Below are 12,121 nucleotides of genomic sequence, written 5' to 3'. Positions count from 1 at the left end.
TTTTCCTTTGATGGACTATGAACTTTCACTACTTTGTTAGTATACCTTTTTCTTGCTTAAGGTATAGTACATGTTCATTACTCCTTTTTAAAATTATTTCATATGGCTTATGGTCTACAGAACTCTTGGATAAAAATAGGGTAAGATTGGAGTCTGAGGATTTGGAACACCTAGGATCCTTGTGATAGTTCTAGTCACAATGAGCAATATACTACTTTGAAGTGGGAGTGAAAAGAATCAGCGCAGAGTGCAAGTAGCAGTTGAATAACTGATGCTTATTTTTCCCCTTTTTTACCTCAAATGAGTCAATGTGTACTTGAAGTAACTGGCTGAAACTCTAAAGGGAAGATATTTTTGCCATGTTTTCATAAGTTACTACTTTTCTTACATGTCAAATGTGCTTTAGCTGCTGTTTTTATTTCATAAAAGGGAATACATGTCCACGTTTTTGTGACAATCAAATTTTAACTCGGAATACCAAGAAGTAAGTTACCTTCACTGTAAAGATTTTGTTTTTCTGGACTGGTAAGACATACTCCTCCTACTAAATAGAAATTACAGCAAATTCTGGCAGCCCTTTTAAATTCTAGTTGGTATACTAAAGCAAGTATATCCTTTAAATGTCAGTAATTAATATCTCTTGAAAAACAGCTAATAAAAATCTTACAACGTCTGACTCAATAATTAACAGTATTACAATCCATGCAGTCTTATGAACACCTCAATTTTTGGCAAAGTAAGCATCATCCTCAAGATGCATAAAGTCTAAGTCATGAATTTTTATGTAATCCTTTGGCAGTGAATACCCACCCAATTGTTTGATAAGGATTTTTGAGACAGAGATTGCTATTTATAACTGTATTCATTTTCTTATCCTTAGAAAATTGGAATTTCTTTGGTTTTGTTTCTAATTAATTTATAGCGTGTATTTCTCCCGTAATACCTGTGATCAAAAATGCTGATATACAATGAAGGCTTCATAACTGAAATAGGCATAATGGAATCCATAGGACAATGTTGTTTTTTTTTTTTTGAGAGGGCATCTCATTTATTGATCAAATGGTTGTTAACAACAATAAAATTCTGTATAGGGGGGTCAATGCTCAATGCACAATCATTAATCCATCTCAACCTTAATTCTCATCAGTCTCCAATCTTCTGAAGCATAATGAACAAGTTCTTACATGGTGAACGAATTCTTACCTAGTGAATAAGTTCTTACATGGTGAACAGTACAAGGGCATTCATCACAGAAACTTTCGGTTTTGATCATGCATTATGATCTATAAACAATCAGGTCAAATATGAATATTCGTTTGATTTTTATACTTGATTTATATGTGAATCCCACATTTCTCCCTTTATTATTATTATTATTTTTTTAAATAAAATGCTGAAGTGGTGGGTAGATGCAAGATAAAGGTAGAAAACATAGTTTAGTGTTGTAAGAGAGCAATTGTAGATGATCAGGCGTGTGCCTGTAGACTGTGTGCTAATCCGAGCTAGACAAGGGCAATAAAACATCCATGGATGCAGAAGCTTTCTCTCAACACAGGGGGGTGGTGAGGTTCTAAGCTTCACCACTGTTGTTCCCCAATTTCTCACCTGATGGCCCCCCTGCAACTGTGCCTGTCTTAGGTTGTTCCTCCCTTGAGGAATCTTACCCGTCTCTGGCTAACCAGTCATCTTCTGGGGCCATACAGGGAAATGTAAAGTTGGTAAGTGAGAGAGAAGCCATATTGTTTGAAAAGGTTAGCTTTTTACTTTGCAGATTTATGCCCTGTGGCTTCTATGCCCAGCACTTGTCTTGAGATATCTTTACCACCTGGAGGAATTATGATACTCGGTAAATTCGATATGAGGCACGAATTCTATTTAAGGGTTGTAATTAGGAAGGAAGAAGAAAAGCTATAGAGGTAGCATATGGAAGAAAACATGGGAGGACTGATTATTTCTTTGACATATCTTCTTGTAGAGTACCTTAAGTATGTATAGGTTTTAGACTACTAACTAACTTGCGCACACATATTAACATAATAGGAATACGGTGACATAAAGCAAATCTATAATTACCAGCCATCTCCAGTGAAGCCAAGAAAACCATTTAGGCACCCTAGGCATTTGTGAAAATTAGTCTATGATATGATGGATATTGTCCAACTGTACTTGAACAGTCTGAAAGAAGACAAATTAAAGCAACCCATTCCTGGGATCTGTTCACATCCCATATATTCTTTTAACCGTAGACAGTCTATAGTCGTAAGATTTTGGAGTGCTACACCTTGCACCCCTCCCAACTCCTGGTTGAGTTCCAACAGTACAGATCCACTTAAATTCGTTGTCTCACTGTATGCACATGCCAGCCTAGACATCTCCATCCTCATTCCAGTGGCAAGTCCAGGAAACGGTGGGATGGACGCAGCTACAACCGCAGCATCGCCCTGATCCCTGTGGAGGCTTTTTGATGATCATCCCCCGGCACGAGTCCTCCAGAGAGTGCTGATGCCGGAAGCTCCTCCTCATATCGTATCTTAGTTCATTTTCTGGGTATCCAAGCTAGGCCTTGATCTTCTGCATAGAAACAAACAGACCCTTTGCCCACACTTTGACATGCCCTCTATACCACTGTGCAGAACTCATTGGAGGTCAGCACACAGGAACTGATTTTTTTTTTTATCTTTAATCTACACTTACATGAATAATATGTTTACTATGCTCTCCTATCAGGTCCCCCCTAAAAACCACATTACGGTAGGACAATGTTTTATATTCAAATATAACCTTATTTGGTAGTATACTAGCCTCCTGTAATGGGATTTCCCTGACTCATAGGTTACCCTAACTGCTTCTCGTTTCCTTGGGCTATTAGTCAATATGCTTGTGAACCTTTTCAGGCGCTTCATGACATGAAGTCTTGAAGATTTTGAGATGAAGTTGTCTTGAAATTTGCAGGCACAAAGTGCTAAAGTACATAATCATATCAAATGAAGAAATGACCTTTAGTAAGAAAAGAAACATAAAATGGATTATGGTCTATCTTTTCTGAAACCTTAGCCTAAAATTATTCTCCAAAAATACTACACTTAAGAGTGCTTTCATATATTTCGTATTTGGACCTCACTATAGTCTTCTGGAAACATGCAGAGTATTTCACAGTTACAGAAGCTGAGGCTCATAGTAAAAGGCCTAGACTAAAATACAAAAGCTGGAAAGCAACAACTCAAGTCTTCTGACTCCATGTTTTCGATTTTCTGCTGTGCAACAAAGTCACAAATTTTTTACTGAAGCAGGCTATCAGTCATTTTAATGAAGTCATTCCATCTTATGTATTTCTTAGTCCTTTGAGATTGATTCTAAGAAAAGTAAAGCCCTGGAAAAACACCACAGTTGAGGGTGGGCATATACAAAATTGTGTTGTATACCAAAGGAGGAGGGAACACATTGAAACCTTTCCAAGAGACTAGGGGCAAATGCTTCCTTTCAGAAAAAGGGGCCTCAGCTCTGACGCACAGGGAACGCTTCGCCACGGGGGAAAGCTCTATTTGAAAAGCTCCATGTGACCGTCTTCTCTCTGAAGCAAGAACCTTTTCCCTAAGGATGCCAAAAGCAACAAACACGTTTTGCTTGGCCCATATAGCACTTTTTTTTGTTTTTAATTATAGTCCACAGTGTTTTTAAAAAAAACATATTCTCCACCACTTTTGTTTATTCCTCACCATACTCTCCACCACCTGTGCTAACCAGGGCGACTCACGCAGTACAAAATAGGTGCTTGAATTTTTAACATCTGACATTTTCATTATAATTCTATTTGGCGATACACAATGTAAGTCCACTAAAAGAAACCCCACATTGAATTTACAGACTTTGAATAATCACCCCCTAGTTCTTAAGTTTAGGTTGAAATTTGAATTTGAAACCATAAAAATATTTATAGTGGATACCAAATTAAAATTATTCTGATTTTTTGGCACTGTTTAGAATATTGTCTGAAAAATTCCCAAGGATTGAGATTTGCATCTCGCCATCATTTGAAGAATGGGAGACTTCTGAATGGACCAAAAATGGATATTAAGTTACTAATTTACTCCAGAAAATGTGCAATAGTATAGAACCTAGTATAAAGGATCATCAGATGTACCCCTGTGGTCCATGGACAAAAGAGATATAATTTTTTTAATGCCTTAATCTAACAAATTAGGTGAGGTATTCAAATTATTAAAAGATTCACTGTTTCTTTTAGCACACTTTAATATGTGTTTATATATCACTAACAATTTGGTGAAGGCCACTGAGGTACAGAGGTAGTGTAAAATAAAGCAAATTTTTAAAAACTACCGTTAATTGAAGACCAACCATCAAGACAATGTCTAAATAAAATAAAACATTTAAGACTGCTTGCTTCCTTTGCCTGCAGTTGTGATTAAGGTATTACTAGGAATAATTTTCTTTTCCTCTAATGGCTAAAGCTTCTCTCTTAGGCCCTATAATACTATGTTTTATAATCACTTTGAATAGGAAGTAATACATGTGTTAAATACACTTTCTTAAGCAGAATGTAATCACTGAGAATTTAACCTTTTCCTGATGAGAATAATCATTGTTAATATGACTTATGCACCATCCTTAGGGGCCATACAGATACACAGGTTTGCTTACTTGTAGCACAAAGTAGTTCCAGATTATTGTACTTGATAGTACTGTCTGTTCTGGTTCATTTCCTCAGTTTTAGCTGACAGTTCTTGATGCAGTAAGTACCCACGTTTGCTAACACTAATCCCACCTAATTTACCTGTTACCTGCTATCACTTAGAGTAATTCTAACAAAGCTAATAAAAGTCAAAGTGAGACACTAATAAATATTTGTAGTCCTTTGGGCAGGGTTAAGTGATTTTTGACATCTTTGTACCTTTTTTGAGGGGAAGAAACTTTGAAGGTGCACAGTTGTGTTTTCAAGCATTTCAGTTGTTGGATGCCTGATTTCCAGATAGGTGGGCCATTTCTACACACAATAAAAGCTAGAAAGAAGGAATCTAAAATATTCAAAAACATACTGTGCGAATTGGATAGTGAGGCTACCTGATATCTCACTGAAATGTCTCTTAAACATGTTATCTGACATCTGTTGAAAATAAAAATGTTAGCAGGAAAGAACTTACCATTGCTAACCACAGAACAACATATTCATCTATAAAATTATTAAAGTCCTGGTCTAGAAATAAAAGACCTGGGCCAAAAAAGACAGTGCCTTGAGGATACAGTTCACTTTTGGTCATGTGAACTATCTATAAAAAAGTAAAAAAATTATTTCACTGTTAAGTGCTAGATATTTTACCTTTTAGGTTTCAAGGCACAATTAATTATAACTTTAATTCACTATTAAGGATACAATTAAAGAGACTATTTAATCTCATATTTGATACAAGAACACTGAATCTAAAACTTACAAATTCATGACTGGGTAGTTTAAGTTTCTAATATTGAAATTCCCTGATATCAAAGTTATAATTCATTATTACAGCTAAACATATAATTGAAAGGACTTAGTATATTATGGAGTCTGTCTCCTGAATATAACATTCTCATTCACAGTTTTACTTGGGCACAAGTAGCTAACTATGGTGATGCTAACACCACAAACACCCATCTACTCTATGAAATAGTTTGCAGCTTTGTGTTTAAGGACTGGGTGCATTATTTATATCATGAATCATGAAAGAATTACTTACCACCAATTTTTGTGAGGTTTCAGCAAAGACACATCCAAACATTAGGGTATAAAGACAAGGATGCTTTTCAAACACATTAGTTGCTGACTTTTTACATATCATTATTGCCAGTATAATAATTATTCCTATGTGGAGTCCAGGTGACAAGACACTGGTACCCTAAAGGACAAAGCAGACAACTAACATCACATCATAACTTCATACTTATTCCAATGGAAACATTTTCTGAGCATCTACTTTGTGCTAGTAACTAGAGCCCTAAAGAAGAATATGAGGTAGTACATGGCCTAAAGGAGTACAGAGACCTTCACTGTGCTTTTCAATCTTCCACAGAGCCTTAGGGTTGGTTATACAAAGGTGATACGGTGCCACAGATGTTTGATTCTAATTTTATCTACACACACATTTTCAACTACTAACCACTAAAAAATAACACTATGGGAGGTGGAGCCAAGATGGTGGCGTGAGTAGAGCAGCGGAAATTTCCTCCCAAAACCACATATATTTTTTAAAATACAACAAGTAGAACTCTCCCTAAAAGAGAGACCAGAAGACACAGGACAACAGCCAGACTACATTCACACCTGTGAGAACCCAGCACCTAGCAAGTGGGGTAAGATACAAGCCATGGCCCAGTGGGACCTGAGCACCCCTCACCCCAGCTCCTGGTGGGAGGAGAGGAGTCGGAGTGGGGAGGGAGAGGGAGCCCAGGACTGCTAAACACCCACCCCTAGCCATCTGCACCGGAGCACAGACACAGTGTGTGTGTGGGGTGCTGGAAACTAGGGAAACAGGACAGTAAGACGTGTGAGTGGGTCCCCAAAGCCAGCACCCTGGGGACAAAGAAAAGCGAGTGCTTTTTGAAAGTCTTAAAGGGACAGGGACCGCACAGCTGGATGGAAGCGTCCCGGGACACTTAGCCCAGCAGCTGGGAATCGCGTAGAACTTTGGGCACCCTAACCCCCTGTGCAGCAGGGAGGCTCGGAGGCGCCTCACAGAGATAAACAGCCTCCCAGCCATTTCCCCTCCAACGTGGCTCCGTCATATTGGAGCAGCAGCCAAAGGCAGGCCACACCCACAGCAACTGTGGAGCTAAACTCCATAGCGGCCGGGCAAGAATCAGAGGCCCCATATGCATGCAGCTGCCCAGCACAAACCACTAGAGGTTGCTGTTCTCCCAGGAGAGGAAGGCCACAAACCAACAAGAGGGACTTTCTTGCAGCCGTCACTCGCCCCAGTTCCGCAAACTATATCTCCATGAAAAGGCAGAATCTGAGACAGACAAAAATCACAGAGTCAACACCTGAGAAGTAGATAGACCTAACCAGTCTTCCTGAAGAAGAATTCAAAATAAAAATCATAAACATGCTGATGGAGATGCAGAGAAATATACAAGAGCTAAGGTATGATGTCCAGAGGGAGATTACAGAAGTGAAACAATCTCTGGAAGCATTTATAAACAGAATGGATAAGATGCAAGAGGCCATTGATGGAATAGAAACCAGAGAACAAGAATGCATAGAAGCTGATGCAGAGAGAGATAAAAGGACCTCCAGGAATGAAACAATATTGAGAGAACTGTGTGACCAATCCAAAAGGAACAGTATCTGCATTATAGGGGTAACAGAAGAAGAAGAGAGAGAAAAATGGATAGAAAGTGTCTTTGAAGAAATAATTGCTGAGAACTTCCCCAAACTGGGGGAGGAAATAGTTGCTGAGACTACAGAAGTACACAGAACTCCCAACAGAAAGGACTCAAAGAGGACAACACCAAGACACATAATAATTAAAATGGCAAAGATCAAGGAAAAGGACAGGATTAAAGGCAGTGAGAAACAGAAAAAAGGTCACCTACAAAGGAAAACCCATCAGGCTATCATTAGACTTCTCAACAGAAACCTTACAGGCCAGAAGAGAATGGCATGATATATTTAATGCAATGAAAGAGAAGGGCCTTGAACCAAGGATACTGCATCCAGCATGATTATCATTTAAATTTGAAGGAGGGATTAAACAATTCCCAGACAAGCAAAAGTTGAGGGAATTTACCTCCCACAAATCACCTCTACGGGGTATTTTAGAGGGACTGCTCTAGATGGGAGCACTCCTAAAAAGAGCACAGAACAAAACACCCAACATATGAAGAATGGAGGAAGAGGAATAAAAAGGGAGAGAAATAGTCATCAGGCTGCATTTATAATAACTCAATAAGTGAGTTAAGTTAGACAGTAAGGTAGTAAAGAAGCTAACCTTGAACCTTTGGTAACCACGAATCTAAAGCCTGCAATGGCAACAAGTACATATCTTTCAATAATCACCCTAAATGTAAATGGACTGAATGCACCAATCAAAAGACACAGAGTAATAGAATGGATTAAAAATCAAGACCCATCTATATGCTGCTTACAAGAGACTCACCTCAAACCGAAAGACATGCACAGATTAAAAGTCAAGGGATGGAAAAAGATGTTTTATGCAAACAATAGGGAGAAAAAAGCAGGTGTTGCAATACTACTATCAGACAAAATAGACTTCAAAACAAAGAAAGTAACAAGAGATAAAGAAGGACACTACATAATGATAAAGGGGTCAATCCAACAAAAGGATATAATCATTATAAACATATATGTGCCCAATACAGGAGCACATTATGTATGTAAAACAAATACTAACAGAATTAAAGGAGGAAATAGAATGCAATGCATTCATTTTGTGACACTTTAACACACCATTCAGTCTAAAGGACAGATTCACCAGACAGAAATTAAGTAAGGATACAGAGGCACTGAACAACACACTAGAACAGATGGACCTAATAGACATCTATAGAACTCTACATCCAAAAGCAACAGGATACACATTCTTCTCAAGTGCACATGGAACATTCTCCAGAATAGACCACATACTAGGCCACAAAAAGAGCCTCAGTAAATTCAAAAAGATTGAAATCCTACCAACCAACTTTTCAGACCACAAAGGTATAAAACTAGAAATAAACTGTACAAAGAAAGCAAAAAGGCTCACAAACACACGGAGACTTAACAACATGCTCCTAAATAATCAATGGATCAATGACCAAATTAAAATGGAGATCCAGCAATATATGGAAACAAATGACAACAACAACACAAAGCCCCAACTTCTGTGGGACGCAGCAAAAGCAGTCTTAAGAGGAAAGTATATAGCAATCCAGGCATATTTAAAGAAGGAAGAACAATCCCAAATGAATAGTCTAATGTCACAATTATAGAAGTTGGAAAAAGAAGAACAAATGAGGCCTAAGGTCAGCAGACGGAGGGACATAATAAAGATCAGAGAAGAAATAAATGGAATTGAGAACAATAAAACAATAGAAAAAATCAATGAAACCAAGAGCTGGTTCTTCGAGAAAATAAACAAAATAGATAAGCCTCTAGCCAGACTTAAGAGAAAAAGAGAGTCAACCCACATCAACAGAATCAGAAATGAGAAAGGGAAAATCACGGCAGACCCCACAGAAATACAAAGAATTAATAATTATTAGAGAATTCTATGAAAACCTATATGCTAACAAGCTGGAAAACCTAGGAGAAATGGACAACTTCCTAGAAAAATACAACCTTCCAAGACTGACCCAGAAAGAAACAGAGAATCTAAACAGACCAATTACCAGCAATGAAATTGAAGCGGTAATCAAAAAACTACCCAAGAACAAAACCCCCGGGCCAGATGGATTTACCTCGGAATTTAATCAGACATACAGAGAAGACATAATATCCATTCTCCTTAAAGTTTTCCAAAAAACAGAAGAGGAGGGAATACTCCCAAACACATTCTATGAAGCCAAGATCACCCTAATACCAAAACCAGGCAAAGACCCCACCAAAAAAGAAAACTGCAGACCAATATCCCTGATGAACATTGATGCAAAAATACTCCACAAAATATTAGCAAACTGAATTCAAAAATGCATCAAAAGGATCATACACCATGACCAAGTGGGATTCATCCCAGAGATGCAAGGATGGTACAACATTTGAAAATCCATCAACATCATCCACCACATCAACAAAGAGAAGGACAAAACCACATGATCATCTCCATAGATGCTGAAAAAGCATTCCACAAAATTCAACATCCATTCATGATAAAAACTCTCAACAAAATGGGCACAGAGGGCAAGTACCTCAACATAATAAAGGCCATATATGATAAACCCACAGCCAACATCATACTGAACAGTGAAAGGCTGAAAGCTTTTCCTCTGAGATTAACAACAAGACAGGGATGCCCACTATCCCCACTGTTATTCAACATAGTACTGGAGGTCCTAGCTGTGGCAATTAGACAAAACAAAGAAATACAAGGAATCCAGATTGGTAAAGAAGAAGTCAAACTGTCACTATTTGCAGATGACATGATATTGTACATAAAAATCCCTAAAGAATCCACTCCAAAATTACTAGAACTAATGTCGGAATTCAGCAAAGTTGCAGGATACAAAATTAACACACAGAAATCTGTGGCTTTCCTATACATCAACAATGAACTAATAGAAAGAGAAATCAGGAAAACAATTCCATTCACAATAGCATCAAAAAGAATAAAATACCTAGGAATAAACCTAACCAAGGAAGTGAAAGACATATACCCTGAAAACTACAAGACACTCTTAAGAGAAATTAAAGAGGTCACTAAGGAATGGAAACTCATCCCATGCTCCTGGCTAGGAAGAATTAATATTGTCAAAATGGCCATCCTGCCCAAAGCAATATACAGATTCATTGCAATCCCTATCAAATTACCAATAGCATTCTTCAATGAACCTTTATTATGTTGAGGTACTTGCCCTCTGTACCCATTTTGTTGAGAGTTTTTATCATGAATGGATGTTGAGTTTTGTTTCTTTTTCAGCATCTATGGAGATTATCATGTGTTTTTGTCCTTGTTTTTTTGATGTGGTGGATGATGTTGATGGATTTTCGAATGTTGTACCATCCTTGCATTCCTGAGATAAATCCCACTTGATTATGGTGTGTGATCATCTTGATATATTTTTGAATTCAGTTTGCTAATATTTTGTGGAGTATTTTTGCATCTATGTTCATCAGGGATTTTGGTCTGTAATTTTTTTTTTTTTTGGTGGGGTCTTTGCCTAGTTTTGGTATTAGAGTGACGCTGGCTTCATAGAATGAGTTTGAGAGTATTCCCTACTCTTCTATTTTTGGGAAAACTTTAAGGAGAATGGGTATTATGTCTTCTCTATATGTCTGGTAAAATTCAGTGGTAAATCCGTCTTACCTGGAGGTTTTGTTCTTGGGTAGTTTTTTGATTACCGATTAATTTCGTTGCTGGTAATTGGTCTGTTTATATTTTCTGTTTCTTCCTTGGTCAGTCTTGAAAGGTTGTATTCTTCTAGGATGTTGTCCATTTCTTCTAAGTTTTCCAGCTTGTTAGCATATAGGTTTTCATAGTATTCTCTAATGATTTTTTGTATTTCTGTGGGGTCTGTTGTGATTTTTCCTTTCTCATTTCTGATTCTGTTGATGTGTGTTGATTCTCTTTTTCTCTTAAGAAGTCTGGCTAGGGGTTTATCTGTTTTGTTTATTTTCGCAAAGAACCAGCTCTTGGTTTCATTGATTTTTTCTATTGTTTTATTGTTCTCAATTCCATTTATTTCTTCTCTGATCTTTATTATATCCCTCCTTCTGCTGACTTTGGCCCAAATTGTTCTTCTTTTCCCAATTTCAATAATTGTGACTTTAAACTATTCATTTGGGATTGTTCTTCCTTCTTTAAATAGGCCAGGATTACAATATACTTTCCTTTTAGAACTGCTTTCACTGCAACACACAGGAGTTGGGGCTTTGTTCTGTTATTATTTGTTTCCATATATTGCTTGATCTCTGTTTTAATTTGGTCATTGATCCATTGATTATTTAGGAGCATGTTAAGTCTCCATATGTTTGTGAGTCGTTTTGTTTTCTTTGTACAATTTATTTCTAGTTTTATACCTTTGTGATCTTAGAAGTTGGTTGGTAGAATTTCAATCTTTTGGAATTTACTGAGGCTCTTTTTGTGGCCTAGTATGTGATCTATTCTGGAAAATATTCCATGTACACCTGAGAAGAATGTGTATCCTGCTGCTTTTGGCTGTAGAGTTCTGTAGATGTCTGTTAGGTACATGCGTTCTAGTGTGTTGTTCAGTGCCTCTGTGTCCTTACTTATTTTCTGTCTGGTTTATCTGTCCGTCAGAGTGAGTGGTGTGTTCAAGTCTCCTAAAATGAATGCATTGCATTATATTTCCTCCTTTATTTCTGTTAATATTTGTTTCACATATGTCGTTCTCCTATGTTGGGTGCATATATATTTATAATGGTTATATCCTCTTGTTGGACTGCCCCCTTTATCAT

Source organism: Manis javanica, chromosome 10, assembly GCF_040802235.1.
Source record: "Manis javanica isolate MJ-LG chromosome 10, MJ_LKY, whole genome shotgun sequence".
Taxonomy (NCBI): domain Eukaryota; kingdom Metazoa; phylum Chordata; class Mammalia; order Pholidota; family Manidae; genus Manis; species Manis javanica.
This window is presented reverse-complemented; position numbering follows the sequence as displayed.